The following is an 18683-nucleotide window of genomic DNA, read 5'->3' as shown; positions in this document are numbered from 1 at the left end:
GTATCACAGATTAGAATAGAGGCACAGAGAGGTTGAGCACCTTGCCCCAGGTCACACAGCTGGTGAGGGCAAGGCTGAGAATTGGCCCACTGTGTCTGAATCTGGAGTTCAGATGCTGTGATGACCCTGAGGGAGGAGCAAAGACTGAGTGAAGGAGACCAGATGGCCCAGACTGAGCCAGGCACACATGTATGCACACATGCATGCATGCATACACACACGTCCATGTGGCCTTCACCTCTGAGGTTGCAGAAGTCAGAGGAAACCTGAGGGGAACCAGGAGAGGCCAAAGAAGAGTGGAGGTCTATTAGGAGGAAAGCCACACTTCCCAGGAGACCAGGGAATTCCTTTCCCTGGTGAGTCTGTCTCAAACCCTAGACTCCTCTCCATGAACGCAGGAACTGACTGTCCAGTGACCTAGTGTCCAGTCTGAGTTGACTCCAGACTTATGCCTTCCTGGGGGTTCAGCTCCCACTGGACCCCAATGCTCTCAGTAATAATGGGAGAATGAGGTATGTAGACTGGGCTTCAGATTTGTTTGGAGGCAAAATTTATTAGAAGAGGAGTTAAAAAAACCATGAAGGGAATTGGCATGAACATCTCCAGAACACTAAAGAAACCCTCTGTTGTTTACCTACCTCCTCTCATGTCATGAATGTGGAAAGTCTGTTTGATCAATTAGTTCTGTGCTCATCATACTCTTTCTTTAAAAAAAATTATTTATTTATTTGGCTGTGCTAGGTCTTAACTGCAGCATGTGGAACCTAGTTCCATTGAACATAGGTCTTGGCATTGGGAGCACGGAGTCTTAGCCACTGGACCACCAAGGAAGTCTCTCATCACACTCTCCGGGACTGTGATGGGTCACAGACCTCCTCTGAGGCCCCATCAGAGCTGAGGTATGTGGTGGCTGCAGTAATCCTGTGGCTAAGATGTGTTTATTGGTAATGATTCACTCACCCTCCCTCAAAGCACAGGGCTTCTCCCATGTGTGTGTCCTCTGGTGTGTGATGAGACGTGACTTCTGACTGAAGCTTCACCCACACTCTCTGCAAACATAGGGCTTCTCCCCTGTGTCTGTCCTCTGGTGCTTGATGAGATGTGAATTCACACTGAAGCTTCACTCACACTCCCTGCAAACAAGGCTTCTGCCCTGTGTGTGTCCTTTGATGTGTGATGAGAGTTGACTTCTTACTGAAGCTTCGCTCACACTCCCTGCAAAGATAGGGCTTCTCCCTTGTGTGTATCCTTTGGTGTGTGATGAGAGTTGACTTCCGACCGAAGCTTTGCCAACACTCCCTGCAGACATAGGGCTTCTCCCCTGTGTGTGTCCTCTGGTGCTTAATGAGACTTGACTTCTCACTGAAGCTTCAGTCATATTCCCTGCAAACATAGGGATTCTCCCCTGTGTGTGTCCTCTGGTGCGTCATGAGACTTGATCTATCCTTAGAGCCTTACCCACAGTCTCCATACTTGACTTATAATTCTTGAGACTCCTTCCCCCATGAATAATTTGCCTGTGTCCTCTGGACTCACTTCCTTGCCTGTGCTGGGCTCTTCTCTCATTCTCTTGTGCACCCTGAAACCCCCCATTTGTCCTCTGGATGAGTAGGAAGAGGCCCTTGAAATCCTCCTCAGCCTTATGCTTTTCAGCAAAGGTTGGGGCTTTTCCTTGGACTCTCGACTCTCAGGTTTGTCACTCCAGCTGTGTAGATCAGAATATTGCTGCTGCTGATTTGGATTGCCTGGGCAGGGATCCTCTGGTTGGAGGCGGTCTCTTGCAGATGTTTTCAGGAGGATCTGAGAGGGGTGATTGCATTTGACATGTTGGCTCAAAAATTTCTGACTGGAGAAGGCCAGAGAGCAAGAGCACATGGGTGGATCTTGGGCTTTGGTTCTGCTGAAAGAGGAAGCTTTTGGTTAGGTAGCTGGTTTGTCATGGTAAGGCCTGCCCCACTAATCATCTTAGCGTTGACATGCAAGATCTGTCTCCCATCAAGTGTGTCTGGTTGGATCTCCTTGCAGTCCAAGGGACTCTCAAGAGTCTTCTCCAACATCACACTTCAAAAGCATAAATTCTTCTGTGCTCAGCTTTCTTTATAGTCCAACTCTCACATTCATACATGACTACGGGAAACACCATAGTTTTGAATAGACAACATTTATTGGCAAAGTAATATCTCTGCTTTTTAATATGCTGTCTAGGTTGGTCATAACTTTTCTTCCAAGAAGCAAGCGTCTTTTAATTTCGTGGCTGCACTCACCATCTGCAGTGATTTTGGAGCCCCTCAAAATAAAGTCAGTCACTGTTGCCACTGTTTCCCCATCTATTTCCCATGAAGTGATGGGACCGGATGCCATATCTTAGTTTTCTGAATGTTGAGTTTTAAGCCAACTTTTTCACTCTCCTTGTTCACTTTCATCAAGAGACTCTTTAGTTCTTCTTTGCTTTTTGCCATAAAGGTGGTGTCATCTGCATATCTGAGGTTATTGATATTTCTCCCGGCAATCTTGATTCCAGCTTGTGTTTCATCCACAGCATTTCTCATGATGTACTCTGCATACAAGTTAAATAAGCAGGGTGACAATATACAGCCTTGATGTACCCCTTTATCAATTTGGAACCAGTCTGTTGTTCCATGTCCAATTCTAACTATTGCTTCTTGACTTGCATACAGATTTCTCAGGAGGAAGGTGGTCTGGTAGTCCCATCTCTTGAAGAACTTTCCACAGTTTGTTATGATCCACACAGTCAAAGGCTTTGGCATAGTCAATAAAGCAGAAATAGATATTTTTCTGGAACTCTCTTGCTTTTTTGATGATCCAACGGGTGTTGGCAGTTTGATCTCTGGTTCCTCTGCCTTTCTAAATCCAGCTTGAATATCTGGAAGTTCATGGTTTATGTACTGTTGAAGTGTGGCTTGGAGAATTTTGAGCATTACTTTGCTAGCATGTGAGATGAGTGCAGTAGTTTGAGCATTCTTTGGTATTGCCTTTCTTTGGGATTGGAATGAAAATTGACCTTTTCCAGTCCTGTGGCTACTGCTGCATTTTCCAAATTTGCTGGCATATTGAGTGCAGCACTTTAACAGCATCATCTTTTAGGATTTGAAACAGCTCAACTGGAATTCCATCACCTCCACTAGCTTTGTTCATAGTGATGCTTCCTAAGGCCCACTTGACTTCGCATTCCCGGATGTCTGGCTCTAGATGAGTGAGCACACCATCGTGATTATCTGTGTCATGAAGGTCTTTTTTGTATAGTTCTTCTGTATATTCTTGCCACCTCTTCTTAATATCTTCTGCTTCTGTTAAGTCCATACCATTTCTGTCCTTTATTGTGCCAATCTTTGCATGAAATGTTCCCTTGGTATCTCTAATTTTCTTGAAGAGGTCTCTAGTCTTTCCCATTCTATTGTCTTCCTCTATTTCTTTGCATTGATTGCTGAGGAAGGCTTTCTTATCTCTCCTTGCTATTCTTTGGAACTCTGCATTCAAATGTGTATATCTTTCCTTTTCTCCTTTGCCTTTCGCTTCTCTTCTTTTCATAGCTATTTGTTAGGCCTCCTCAGACAACCATTTTGCCTTTTTGCATTTGTGTTTTTTGGGGATGGTTTTGATCATTGCCTCCTCTACAATGTCACGAACCTCCATCCATAGGTCTTCAGACACTCTGTCTATCAGATCTAATCCCTTGAATCTGCTTGTCACTTCCACTGTATAATTGTAAGGGATTTGATTTAGGTCATATGTGAATGGTCTAGTGGGTTTTGCCTACTTTCTTCAATTTAAGTCTGAATTTGGCAAAAAGGGGTTCATGATCTGAGCCACAGTCAGCTCCCAGTCTTGTTTTTGCTGACTGTATAGAGCTTCTCCTTCTTTGGTTGCAAAGAATATAATCAATCTGATTTTGGTATTGACCATTTGGTGATGTCCATGTGTAGATTTTGGTATTGACCATCTGGTGATGTCCATGTGGGTCTGGTTCAGTTCAGTTCAGTCACTCAGTAGTGTCTGACTCTTTGCGACCCCATGAGTCACAGCACACCAGGCCTCCCTGTCTATCACCAACTCCCGGAGTTCACTCAAACTCATGTCCATCGAGTCGGTGATGCCATCCAGACATCTCATCCTCTGTCATCCCCTTCTCCTCCTGCCCCCAATCCCTCCCAACATCAGGGTCTTTTCCAACGAGTCAACTCTTCACATGAGGTGGCCAAAGTATTGGAGTTTCAGCTTTAGCATCAGTTCTTCCAACGAACACCCAGGACTGATTTCCTTTAGGATGGGCTTGTTGGACCTCCTTGCAGTCCAAGGGACTCTCAAGAGTCTTCTCCAACACCACAGTTCAAAAGCATCAATTTTTTGGTGTTCAGCTTTCTTCACAGTCCAACTCTCACATCCATACATGACCACTGGAAAAACCATAACCTTGACTAGACGGACCTTTGTTGGCAAAGTAGCATCTCTGCTTTTGAATATGCTATCTAGGTTGGTCATAACTTTCCTCCCAAGGAGTAAGCCTCTTTTAATTTTATGGCTGCAGTCACCATCTGCAGTGATTTTGGAGCCCCCCAAAATAAAGTCTGACACTGTTTCCATTGTTTCCCCATCTATTTCCCATGAAATGATGGGACCAGATGCCATGATCTTAGTTTTCTGAATGTCGAGCTTTAAGCCAACTTTTTCATTCTCCTCTTTCACTTTCATCAAGAGGCTTTTTAGTTCCTCTTCACTTTCTGCCATAAGGGTGGTGTCATCTGCATATCTGAGGTTATTGATATTTCTCCTGGCAATCTTGATTCCAGCTTGTGCTTCTTCCAGGCCAGTGTTTCTCATGATGTACTCTGCATATAAGTTAAATAAGCAGGGTGACAATATGCAGCCTTAATGTACTCCTTTTCCTATTTGGAACCAGTCTGTTGTTCCATGTCCAGTTCTAACTGTTGCTTCCTGACCTGCATATAGGTTTCTCAAGAGGCAGGTCAGGCGGTCTGGAATTCCCATCACTTTCAGAATTTTCCATGGTTTATTGTGATCCACACAGTCAAAGGCTTTGGTCTGTGGGTCTGGTAAGATCTTTCTATTTTTAGTTCTAATCCTGTTATCTTAAAAATATATATTGTGGTAGTGTGGGTCTGGTAAGACCTTTACAGACTTGAGACATTCTTTTGATTTATTGTTAATAACCAGTTGAAAAGTATATAGCTCCCTTGCTAAGACTAGCAAGGGGGCACTCTCCATCCCCTTTCTAATGTCTATGTCAGAAGCCTTTTCTGTCCCATTTCATACTTTAATATAACTCTGCTACACAAAAGCTCTTGAGTGATCAAGCCTGGTCCCTGGTCCTAAAGCTAAACATTCTTCTTCAGAGATCACGAATCCAACACTGTTCACCATAAGCTATCACTGCACCATACTCCTCTTCTGCTCACACTGATCTGAGGCACTTTTCCTGGACTGTTTTTCCTCAGAGAACCAGCCCCTGTCTGGTATTAAGCACGTGCTACCCCAGAGCAGTAGTTCTGTCTGTTTCAGTGCATGGAGCCCTGTCTGACAATGAACTAAAACAGTGACTGAATGGAAATCAGTGTACACGTGTCACTTCTTAGAAATGTGGAGGAAATGAGGAAGAAACAGCTAAAGGTGAGAGAGGTGGTAAGTGCTAGAAAACTTGCTTTTTTGCCTCTAAGCCTTTCAGTAGAACGTGATGTTACATACTTTTTGCATGCAATATTAAAAATTAGAATTAACATTTTTAATATAAATTTTTTTCCTAACAGTCATATGAAATGAAACAATTTCTGAGGCTTTTTAATTGAGACTTCACTGACTTCAGACTGGATTGTACTCTGCTTTAGAGCTGGGCCAGGGAAGCTCCCCAGGATGGCATAGGGTGCTGGAAGAGTGGTGGCGCTTACCTCTCCTGACTGTGAGCTCACTCTTACACCGGCTGCCCTACTTGATGCTGAGCTCCTGGCCATACTCATCCCTGTACCAGACCAGCAGCTCACAGCCTGGCCTGACCACCCAGCAGGTTCAGTAGAAGATCTGTCTGTGATACTGGAAGGCCACCAGATTCTGCTCCTCATCGTCCTGGGCACAGTTCACATACCTGGGGTTGAGGTCGGAAAAGGGAAAGAAACCACAGATAACGAGTTCCTTCCACCTGTCAGACCCACACCCAGCTCCCCGCCTTCAGGGTCTGAGGCCATCACTGCCCCCACCAGCCGTCTTGGGGACCTTCTGTTCACACCTTTGATCATGTTGTGTGAATTCCTATCTCCAGATTCTGTTTCTTTTCCTCTTACTGGCTGGAATGCTTTTCTCTCCTTACCTAATTAGCCATTTTCCAGAGCCCAGTTCCAGACTGGTCTCCACCTAGACTGGTCATAAGACTGGTGACCTCTAGCTCCTCTAAACTCTAAATTAAGTTCTCTTGTATTCCACAGAACTTGGTGCTTCTAGGCTAGCAAGCACCCCTCAGCATTCACCCCAGCCTGCCTTCTCTCCCGAGGCTTTTCTACAGTCTCCCCGTGTGTATTCAGGGTCCCATTCACTTGTGCCCCCTGCCCCATGGAAACTTGGAGAGCATTCTGACTTAGCTCGAGACATAGAACAATAATAGTTTATTCACTTTCTGCCTCCCCTGATGAAAGAAGAGGCCCTCAGAAAAAGGCCCTGCTCATAGCCATCCTGCCCCACATTCCTTCCCAGGCCTCAGGGCCCACTTCTCGCTGGAACTGAGCCTGGGGAGGTTGCTTCTCTCATGGACTCAAGATCCCCCATGGTAGGTTATCCTGGGACTGTGAAGTTCTTCAAAAATAGAAAAATTCAAGTTACATATTCCTAAGATCAATTGTTTAATCTGTCTGCAGTAAGTATTCTAAAAGGACATGGGTTGTGTGTAATGAACTTCAGTAATGAACTCCACTGTTTAAAATGGAACATAGAAAGTGCTTGGTAAGTGTTAATTAGGTGAGTTAAAGTGTCCCTGGTGAATCCAGACTTCTCAAGTTGCTTTCAAGTACCTCAGTTTTGTGCAGTATAGAGATTTATATTTTGAGGGCATATACTATATTTCTATTTCTTTCTTTCTAATGTCTTTTATAATGAAAGAGCATGTTATGGAGGAAAAAGAGGAAAGAAGATGTGAAAGCTATTGAGGGAGGCAGGTTGGGAGAGGAAAGGGCTAGGGGCTTTAGGGAGGAGCATCCTCTAGAACCTGCAGACTCATTGCATTCACCTCATCCAGTTGGTCCCTTCCATCCACATACTCATAGCAGTTTCTCCCTTTGGTGATCTGAGTGTCAGAAAAAGACTTAAAAGCTTACTTCTCTCTCTCTTTTTATTTTTTGGCGGGAGGTAATGGAATCCCTCTGCTGTCATCAGTGCTGTTCAGCCTGCATGGATTCAACTGCCAGTTGTGACCACGTGGTAAGCTCCTTAATCATCACCTCCATGTCTGAGTCTATTGGTCCACTCAGGGCAAGGGCCCCACTTGGGAGGAGCCACTTCTGTGTGCCTGTACTACTGTGCCGCTCCCAGCTCTCCTCTGATCTTTAGATAGAAGTCCTGTGTTCATGCACAGTGCACACAGTACACAGAGCTGACTGTGTCATCACCATCCACAACCTCGCATGTAGACGTGAGGTCCCCGCCTGCCCACCCTGCCACACAGCGATTGGAGGTCAGAGAACAGGGGAAGAGGGGGGTTTCTCACCAGCCAGGAGTATCTGCTATTGGTGGCCTCTTCATCGTCTGTAATCTGGCCCTTGTAGGGCCAAAGTGCAGGCCCAGCGGCAGATCAGATGCCTCGTTCCACACTCTAAGCCCAGCCTCAGGGATGCCTGATGGTCTGATACTTAACCCAGGGCTGAGCAGGTGGCATGCCCCTTCTCCACTACACAGTCCTTTACAAAGGTAGGGGGCCCGTGAGCAGCACAGCTGTTGATGAAGTTCTGACACTTCTCACAATCTGGAGGTGAGAGCAACAGGGATGAGGGGAGGTATAGTGATGTTGCTGGTCATAAAGACCTTCAGAAAGAACCAGGATGCTCAGGGCATTTAGCCTTGATCCTGTACCCCGTGTCATAGAGGAAGAGGGTGACTGGGGGACCAAATGGTGAGGTGAGATTATTGTTCCAAAGCCTTGTCTGTGAATGGGCCAGTGGGGTCACTCACAGAGGTAGTTGTCATCCTGGGGGTCACTGACCTCTTGGTACACATGGCCCTTTCTTTTTTGTAGACTGTACATCTTCATTTCAGTCTCCTTTCTTCTGAGTTCTAAGATGGAGAAGAGAAGCTGAGCAAGGCTGGTGGGGTCTGGAGAGTTAGTCGCTATTTTATCAGAAAGTGTGTGATCTCCCACCTGTCCATCTATACAATATATTAAATTTTTTTTACATTTATTAAAATTTTTTAAATTTACTTATTTTTATTTTTTAGTGTTACATTATTTATTAATTGGCCAAGCCACATGGCATGTGGGATCTTAGTCCCCTGACCAAGAATGGAACCCATGCTTCCTGCAGTGGAAACATGGAGTCTTAACCACTTAACCACCAGGAAATCCCTTCTCTATACTTTATCTCCCTTTAACTACTGGTTCAGACAGGCCGAGGCTCCACACTGACCACAGATGCCCAGTTCAGTGTTAGCTTCCTGTACTTCCCGTTGGTAGGTTTACCCTCCCAACCTTCTTATTTGGAAAATAGTTCACTGACATATCTGCTCAGAAAATATATGTTGAGGGCACATATATTTATGCCCAGAGGCCTAACAAAGCATGGTCCCTATTATCACAGCTGGATTTTTTGAACAACTTGTCTGTGTCAACACTTTCATATTTAATGTAATGCTTGCAAACACTGTATGAGTTATGTATTCTTATCTTCACTTTACTGATGAGCAATCAGGACCTCAGAAAATGTATAAGGTTTTCCCATGGCCCTAGTGCTAACTTCAGGTCTCAGATCAGTCCAGCTTAAACCTATGCCTACCCAAAGTCCACCCCACATACCCATGCCATAATTATTAGCCTTTCTATGGGAATTAAAGGAACTAAACTCCCCAAATTATTTTCTCCTACCCACTTTTTTTCTGGGGTGCTGTTCAGAGGTACTTGCTTCTCTGGGAGGGGGCACTGGTTTCTGGGCCTGCTTAGAGCCACTTGTCAGCAATTTTGCGGCTCCCAGCAATTCCTTCATAGATTCATTACTTAATGGCACCCTGGACATTCCCTTCTGTATAAGAGTCGCATAGTAAAGGACAACATTCATTTCTTTAGTTCTTTAGGACTTTATGAAGTGTTTTTACATGTACGACTTTAGTTAATACTTTGACAATTCTTGGAATTACCCGGTGCGACTGGGTGTATGTGTGTGTGTGTGTGAACACTGCAGTGTAAATAAAGGACTTAAATGGATAGTGAATCAAAACTAGAACTCATATATATATATATATATATATATATATTTAGAACTCATATCTTAAGGTTCTGTCACTTCACTTTTATCCATGAAAGTGAGAGCAAGGCAGGGAGAATAGCTGGAGAATCAACAAGGTCAGGGAAATAAGGGGGTAAGGGTCATAGAGAAAACCAGGGGCATTTTCTATTCAATAGTGGCCGTTTGATGGATGAGGAAGTGTGGAAAAGTAGAGGGGACAAAACACATCTGGAAAATGAGGTTACAAAGCAATGAGACTGGGAAGAGAAAAGACAATTGGCAGAAACATACCTAGACAATATGAGCTGAAAATTGCAGGTTGCCACATGCTAGAGACAATGTCCAGAATTAAAGTAGCTGGTGCCATCAGTTCTGCTTGAACAAGGCTGTACAATTAGCTGGTTCTCCTTAGTTTCCTGATCCATAAATTGGTATACATGCTAATTCTTAATGTTACAGTGGACATGAAATTTAATAACATTCAACAAATTGTTGTATGAGCTTAATACAGTATGAATGTGAGAGTCCATTCCTGCCATCAGTTTACCCCCTCAACTGGTTCTGTACTTGCAGTCTAGCTCACGGATACTATCTTCAGCATTCCTTGATCTTCTTACATCTAGATGAATATTTAAATGTGGAGTCACTCACTCAGAAAACATTTAGGGGGCCCAGGGGGCTTTGAGCTGGGCCTGGACTTCTGAGAATTAACGGTATGGGTTATGGTCTCAAAGCTCATGAATCAGGGGCAGGCTAAACAAATGATTCCAAACACTAAAGTTTCCTAATCAGAGCTCAGAGGAAGGAGTTGTTACGACCTCCTTCAAGAAAGAGCATTTGAAATCAGTTCCAGATGATGAGTTTCTACTCAAAAGGAAGGGGGTAACCTATGTGAAGTCCTTCAGTTATTTTCCAATTTGTTGTTTTTCAGTTATCAAACCTGAGGTTTGTCAGGGCTGTAAGCTGATTCCTCTTATTGGAGTAGGAAGGTCTGAGGCTGGGGATCCTATCTCCTTCTTCATGTTGGACCATCCACTCTATAAATTGCCCAATATATCTGTAAGCTTCCCTTAGTCAGATGTCCTAGCATATCTCTCATTTTACCACAGCACCAAAGAACTGAGGTTGAAACCATCCCTCAGATGAATGATATAAAGATGTATAAATAAGAGAGTATAAACTTTATAGAACTATGGAAGTTTTAATAGGCTTATAAGGGGTTTAGAGAAGGCACTTTGGATTAGATTGCACTACCAGTGATACTGTGATCTCAGGCATATAATCAAACATTTCTTTACCTCAGTTTCTTGATCTATAATGGTCATAGTTGCAGTACCTACCTGTAGGTACTGTAGGATTGTTTTAAGGTTTAAGTAAGTTTATTCACGTAAAATGCTTAAAGTCTGAAATATTGTGAAAATAATATAATAATAGGACAGCCTACTATTGTTGCTGTTCTTACTAACTATAAAAATGGTGATGATATCAGACATTGTGCTAAAGACTCAGAAAAGGAAAGCAGCAGTTTCTAGGATCTTTGCATATTCTCCTACTCTTACCTGTGATTGCATCCATGAGAAGGATTTTCTTGTCAACAGAATTTGGGAGATACCTTCTGATGTTTACTGTGCTTCACTCTAAAGGCCATCCAAGAAGGTTTTCCTAAAAAATGATGAGAATCAGTGTTTTGGTTGGTAAATACTTCCAAACTCTGGGCATTCTAATTAAGGACAAGAATTCTGAGCCAGAGTATGACAAGGACAAGGATTACCAAATAAAGAATGGAAAATGATTTCTGTATCATTAACTCCTATGCTTCCACTGCGAGCATCACATAATTTTCTTAAAATCAAAAAAGACAAAACTTCATCTGTGCTTCATCTGATGTTCATAAAATGTCTAACAAATTTACTAGCCTTTCATGACAAAGATACTCAACAAACTTGGAATAGAAGGAAGTGACCACAATATAATAAAGGTCGTATATGAAAAGTCTACCTCTAACATATTAATCAATGAAAAGCTGAAAACTTCTAAGATCAAGAAAAAAAGGCAAGTATGCCAACTGTCAACACTTCTGTTCAACAAAATATTAGAAGTCCTAGCCAGAGCATTAGCTTAGGAAAGGAAACAAAAGTCTTCCAATTTGGAGAGAAAGAAGTAAAATTATGTCTGTTCACAGAGGACATGCTTTTACATGTAGAGAATCTTTAAAATTCCACACAAAAACCTGCACAGAAAATTGCAGGATACAAAATCAACATTCAAATATCTTTCCATGCACAAACAATGATGATTCCAAAAAAAAGAAAACAGTTCTATTTATTTTTAATTTTTTTAAAGCTATAGTCAAGAGCTAAGTTTAAATTAAAAAAAATTATTTATATTTATTTATTTGTGCCAGGTCTTTGTTGTGGCATGTGGGATCTGGTTCCCTGGCCAGAGATTGAACCCAGGTTCCCTGCCTTGGAAGTGTGGAGTCAGCCACTGGCCCACCAGGGAAGTCCCAACAATCTTATTTATAATAGCATCAAAAAGAATGAAATAATTAGGAGTAAACTTAAGGAGATGGAAGACTTATACACTGAAAACTACAAAGTATTGCTGAAAGGAATCTGATAAAAGTAAATAGAAAGGCATCCCATGTATATGGATTTGGAGTCTTAATATTATTAAGCTGTTCATACTACCCAAAGCAATTTAAAGATTCAATGCCATTCCTATTAAAATCCCAAATGGGATTTTTTTCAGATATAGAAAAATCCATCCTACAGTTAATATGGAATCTCAGAGGACACCAAAACAATCTTAGAAAGAAGAGCAAAGCTGGAGACCTCTGATTTCAGTAAGCAAAAGAGTGTGGTATTGGAATAAAGTGTGTGCTTTGTTATTCAGTTGTGTCTGGCTCTGTGACACTTTGGGCTGTAGCCTGCCAGGCTTCTCTGTCCATGGGATTTTGCAAGCAAGAATACTTGAGTGGATTGCCATTTCCTTCTCCAGGGCATCTTCCTGACCCATGGGTTGAACTCATGTCTCCTGCACTGCAGGCGGATTCTTTACCTGCTGAGCCACTGGGGAAGCCCACTGGCATAAAGACAGACATATCAATCAATGGAACAGAACAGACATCTAGAAATAAACAGAAATAAACTCTTGGATACATGGTCTAATGATCTTCACCAAGGGTGTCAAGACAATTAGGAATGCTTAATCCGGGTAACAAATGGTACTGAGGAAACAAAATATACACATGAAAAATAATGAAGATCTTACATCATGAAGAAAAATCAACTCAAAATAGACTAAAGACCTAAATGTAAGACTTCATAAAACTTTTAGAAGAAAACAAGGGTGAAGCTTCACAACATTGAATTGGCAATGATTTCTTAGATATGATACCAAGTGTACAAATATTAATAACAAAGTAAAAATAGATAAATGGGACTACAGTAAACTTAAAACTTCTGTGCAGCAAAGGACACAGTGAACAGCAAAGGACACAGTGATTTTCTACAGAATGGTAGAAAATATTTGTAAAATACATATCTGATAGAAAGTGAAAGTGTCGTTGTTCAGTCATGTTCGACTCCTTGCGACCCCATGGACTGTAGCCTGCCAGGCTGCTCTGTTCATGGGATTCTTCAGGCAGAATACTGGAGTGGGTTGCCATTTCCTTCTCCAGGGGATCCTCTCAACCCAGCGATTGAACCTGGGTCTCTAGAACTGCAGGCAAATTCTTTACCATTTGAGCAACTAGCCCATTCTACATATCTGATAAGGGGTTAATAAGTACACACCAATATGAAGGCTGCCTATAAACCAGGAAGAGAACTTGATTGGCCATGATGGCATCCTGATATCAAACTCCCATGCTCCAGAATTGTACGAAAACAAATTTCTGTGGCTAAAGCAATGCAGTCTGTTTTGTTATGGCAGCCTGAACTGACTAACACAGTAGGAGAAGGAATTGAATAGACATTTCTCCAAAGATATGCAAATGGCCAACAAACCAATGAAAGATGCTCAATATTACTAATCAATAGAGAAATACAAATTAAAGCCACAATGGAAATTATCTCATACCTTTTATGATGGCCAGTATGAAAAAAAGAGACAATAGCAAGTTGTAAGGATATGGAGAAATTGGAACCCTTACACACTATTGTTGGAAATGTAAAATGTTGCAACCTTTAGAGTAAACAGTATGGAGTTTCCTCAGAAAATTAGAAACAGATTGCTATGTGATCTAGCAATCCAATTCCTGCATATATATCCATGAAAAATTGAAAACAAGATCCTGAATAAATATGTGCACATTTATGGTCATTGTAGCATGATTCGCAATTGGCGAGATGTAGAAGCAACCTAAATCTTCATTGGTGGATAAACAGATAAAGATTATATATAAAATATACCTCATATATTTTATATACACATGCACACAATGGAATATTTTTCAGCCTTAACAAAGAATGAAAAAAAAAAGAATGAAATTCTGTCATATGCTACATCAGGGGTGCGCCTTGAGGATAATATGCTAAATAAAATGAACCAATCAATAAAAGACAAATATTGCATGATTCCACTTATACGAGGTATATAAATTAATCAAATTCATGGAAATGGAAAATAGAATTGTGGTTGCCAAGGGCTATGAGGAGGAAGAAACGGAGAATTGTCGCTCAGTGGATATAGTTTCAGTCATGCAAGGTGAAAAAGTTCTATAAATTTGCTGTACAACAATGTGTATATAGTTAGCAGTAGTGTGCCATACACTCAAAAATTGTTAAGAGTGTAAATAAAGATTTGTAGAGGTATGGTGAACCATGGGGTATGTGTTCCCTGTGAAGAATCTCTTTTCATGTCAAAACCTTTGCAGACAACCAAATGTTTGGTTTTCATCTCTCTTACACTAGTTTTAGTAACCTAAGGGAACATATAGACTTCCCTGGTGGCACAGTGGATGAGAATCTGCCTGCCAATGCAGAGGACACAGGTTCGATCCCTGGTCTAGGAAGATTCCATATGCTGTGGGGCAACTAAGCCTGTGTGTCACAACTACTGAGCCTGTGTGCGCTCTGCAATGAGAGAAGCCACTCAACACAAGCAGAGAAGGCCCATGCACAGCAGCGAAGACCCAGCACAGCCCAAAACAAATAAATAATAAAAAAGAATCTAGGAGAACAGAAATCCATAGATGGAGAATCACAGAACTAATCTAAATTGTTTTCTCCGGTCTAGGCAGATAAACTCTTCTAAACTCTTTACTCTGAGCAGCAGAAGAGGAAGTCAGCTGCTCACTTCTATTTTATAATGAGTGTACTTCATTTTATTTACCTGATGCTATCTCCGGTCAGTGAAATGTGGAAAGATCAGGGAGACTAAATAGTTATCTCAAACCCTTTCCCAGAATCAAGACAAATAATTAAGTTCACCACAGGGTAAGAAGATCATGTGGTGTGTTTTTACATACATACATAAATAATGTATCTTGACGTAATGGTAATCATTTCCTCTTCTAAGAGATTTACTCCAATAACCAAATTATTATGCGATTAGTATGAGAAAGTTCTTTGGTGAATTTATAGTCTAAGTACGGTTTCTTTAATTGCCCTTTCATTAGGAATGTTTAGCAAAAATAATCAGTTTTAAAAAGAAAAAGAATGATAAAATTTAAAGATAAAACTATTGAGAATTATACTGAAAAACCTATACATCCACCTTCCTTCATTCAGGCTTATGTCAATAGTCTGCCTCTTCAGATCTTTTAATTTCCAGTTCAGAATTAAAAACAAAAACAAAATAAAAACAAACAAAAAACTGACCAAGACATAGTGAAGCCACCTGTCAGCCCTTACTCCTCTGGTGCTGAATTTGGTACTTCTTATTCACATTTAGATTTTTAAATATTCACCATTTTTCACTGTATAAATAATATGTATAATTTTTCCAACAAAAGATCTCATATTTATTACTGAGCCAAAGGACTAGCACAGAAACACTGACACAAAGAGAAAAATAACTTTTTCAATTAAACAAATGGATATATTAGTGATGTTTTCAGAGTGATATCGTAAGATGCAAGTGACCCTGACACAGCATAAATATGTGTGCCACCTCATGTGTGGCTCTGTATAGACCTAGTTTGGTTCTTTTGCAATGTCCTCTTTTTGTTTTATTACCAGTTTTCATTCAAATCCATTGAGGAATGGGATGACTCTGCTTTTGTTTCTTGGCCAGGAATCACTTGATCCTGAAAGTCTTGTGAGAAGAGTTGGTGAGGAGCAGAGTCAACTCCATGTACAATGGCAGAGAAGGGGAGGCTAATTATATTACATATTAAAAAACTTCATATGAATAGTCTCATACTGTATAATACAGTGCTTTGCATCTTGCTAGTTGGCTGAATATTATATTTTCTTTGTTAAGGCCTGAAATGCAGCTGAGACCTAAACCCAGGTTGGTTTCAGGAAGATACCTCTTAATTCTCCTGGCCCCTCACCTTGCTGCCTTGGTGTCCATTCTTCATCAGAATCCTCAATGTCATCTACCTGGGGTTTGATGACTTGTCTGCGGTGATACATGAAAGGTGGTCAAGGGGCTCTGAGACCTGGAAAGAAGCAAAATTTTGGCTCTAAGAAAGAGGAACAAAGCATAGAGGCAAATGGAAAGTGTCACAAAGTCAGGGCAATTAGTAGGATGGGCTGGGAGAATCTAGAACAAAGGAAGAGGTGAGCTCTGCACTGCCAGGGTCAGACTTACATTGATACAAAATAAAAATTTCCTCCAGGTTCGTCTCCACATAAGGGAACTGTGAGTAGATGAAGCCACCTAAGAGAAGGCCAAGTTAACACTGAGGCTGAAGACCTGTTTCATGTTTCCTAGGCTCACAGGCACCCAGCATTTCCTGTTATCTATAGTAATCAGTGCTTCATAGTTTCTTTTCACATTCCTGTATCAGATTTTTTCCTATTCTCCCATCTCTGCCCATTCTTCTTTGGAGAATTATATGGAAATGTCTTTGAAAGCATCTTTGGCCTAAAGAAAATAATAGGTTTAATCAGTGACTTACTAATGTAAGTCAAACCTTAGAGCTGGGCCTTCTCCTCCACCTTGTATGCAGGGAGAAGCCTGAAGCTACTTGGTCTCTGTGAGACAGGCATGAAAACTCTCCTTCCTGACTGTGTCCTGCTTAACTGAGCATTTCCCTAACTCTCCCTGGACACAGAGCAGTCCATGATGCTAGTGTCCTGTTCCACCCCACTATACCCCACTGTCTCAGACAGGACATGGCACTCCCTTACTGTGTACACTGACAGAGAAGTTCACTCAGTGGTGCAGGCAAGCAGTCTGTGGTCCTTCAGGGACGGGCTCCGTGTCCTTCCTATAGAGCTGGCTTAGAGCCCCCTCCACCTCTCACCATGGGCTTCCACTCTGTTCTCCCTGCATCTCCCTCAGTCCTCTCCTTCAGGGACCTGTTGGAGCTCATGGCCCTGGGACTGCCTCAAGGCCGAGGTGCCTGTGGAAGGAGAAGATGCTGAGATAGTCCAGACCACTGTCTAGACCCAGGTCTGTTTGCCTTGGGTCGAGTGTCCAGGGCAGAAAGGTGCGGGGAAAGTCAGGGTAGGGGTTGGTGGGATGGACTGATCCTGACTGGCTGTGACAGAGTAGCCTAATGTGAACTAGATTTGGTTTCTTTGGTTCCCCTACAACTCAGCCTCTCTAAGGAAAGGCACCCAGAAGGACGTGTCTGTGGGTGATGGAGGGAATTCTGAGGAGACCTGGAAGCCCCTAACTGCTGGACTGGCATCTTGCTGAAACCAGGGCTCTGTTCCAGTGTGGGAGAGGGAATATTTCTCCAAGAAGGGTTTTGGGGCTCTCTACCTGGGGACTCTAGGAAATCTGGACATAACGTTGGTTCTACTTATACGGGACAAATTGCTCAGCTTGAGATCTGGGTCACAATGGGCTGAAGGAAGTGGGGTTCCTCAGACAGAGGGGATTGGGGGTCTTTTCGCTGATGTAAAGTGAGCAGGTTGAGAGAACTTGGGATCTTTGAGGCTAAGGAAGTCGGGGTTCTCTCAAGCTAAGGAGCTCTGGGGTCTCTCATTAAGGAGCTGTAGGTCTCCGAAATGCAGGACAGTTGGGAGACTTGAGGATGAAGGGATTGAGGTATTCAGTGCCTCTGAGTTGGGGAAATTTGGTCTCTCTGCGGGTGCTATTTTTAGGATGCCTCAGGCTGAGGGGAATTGGGATTCCTCTAGGTATTTGGGGGTCTCAGCACTACGGGATTCAGTGTTTCTGAGGGTGAAGGGACTTGTAGTCCCTGAAGCTGACAAGACGCAAGTTCCCTTCAGGTTAGAACCCGGGTTCCTCAAAACTGATGGGATTTGGGGCAGTGGCACCCCACTCCAGTACTCTTGCCTGGAAAATCCCATGGACGGAGGTGCCTGGTAGGCTACAGTCCATGGGGTCGCTAAGAGTAGGACAAGACTGAGAGATTTCAGTTTCACTTTTACTTTTCACGCATTGGAGAAGGAAATGGCAACCCACTCCAGTGTTCTTGCCTGGAGAATCCCAGGAACGGGGGAGCCTGGTGGGCTGCCGTCTATAGGGTCGCACAGAGTCGGACAAGACTGAGGCGACTTAGCAGCAGCAGCAGCAGCCGCCTGGAATTTGAAGAGTTCAGTCTGGAGCGTTCCCGTCAGTCTCCCCGCTGTCCTCCGGCGCTGCCCACCTCGGCCCGGCGCTCGCTCGGAGCTGGGAGGCGTCCAGTCCTCCCCGGCTGAGGCGAAGGGAAGGGCGAGGAGCCGGCTCGTACACCTCTCTGGCACCAGCCACCAACCTGCGTTGCGACCGAAGCAGTCCGTCCCTTCAATAGGCGCGGGGAAGGTGAGGAGCGCGCAGAAGGTCCCGCCCCACCGCTCGGGGATTGGCTGCTCTGGGTCCCCAGTGTTGTCTGTCAAGAGGCCTCCAGCGCGCAGGCGCATCTTGGCCGTTTTCATCGCTAGTTTTCTCCACTTGCCTTTAGGCATTGCGTTTTGGTCCCGGAGCCTCAAGTGGGCGGTGCGGTCTTAGCCTGGATGTTTTCTTCCAGTGCCTTGAGCTAGAATCTTGGCTCCACCAGACCGTAGTCGTGCTGCTGAACTTTCTCTTACGCTCACCGTTGCCCTACCTTGTAAAATCCAGTTTTGGCTCTAAGAACTGTGTATGATGAGTACTGCTTTTTTCAGG

The 18683-nt window shown here is 43.1% G+C and overlaps 1 pseudogene; it reads right to left on the bottom strand.

Moving 5' to 3' along the window:
* Positions 1-952: 952 nt before the first annotated feature.
* On the bottom strand, positions 953-16938 carry LOC138086274 (histone-lysine N-methyltransferase PRDM9-like; annotated as a pseudogene).
* Between the last annotated feature and the right edge of the window lie 1745 nt (positions 16939-18683).

This window comes from Capricornis sumatraensis, chromosome 9 (assembly GCF_032405125.1).
Source record: "Capricornis sumatraensis isolate serow.1 chromosome 9, serow.2, whole genome shotgun sequence".
In the NCBI taxonomy this organism is placed as follows: Eukaryota; Metazoa; Chordata; class Mammalia; order Artiodactyla; family Bovidae; genus Capricornis; species Capricornis sumatraensis.
The sequence above is the reverse complement of the archived record's forward strand: the minus strand, read 5'-3'. Positions and strand labels throughout refer to the sequence as shown.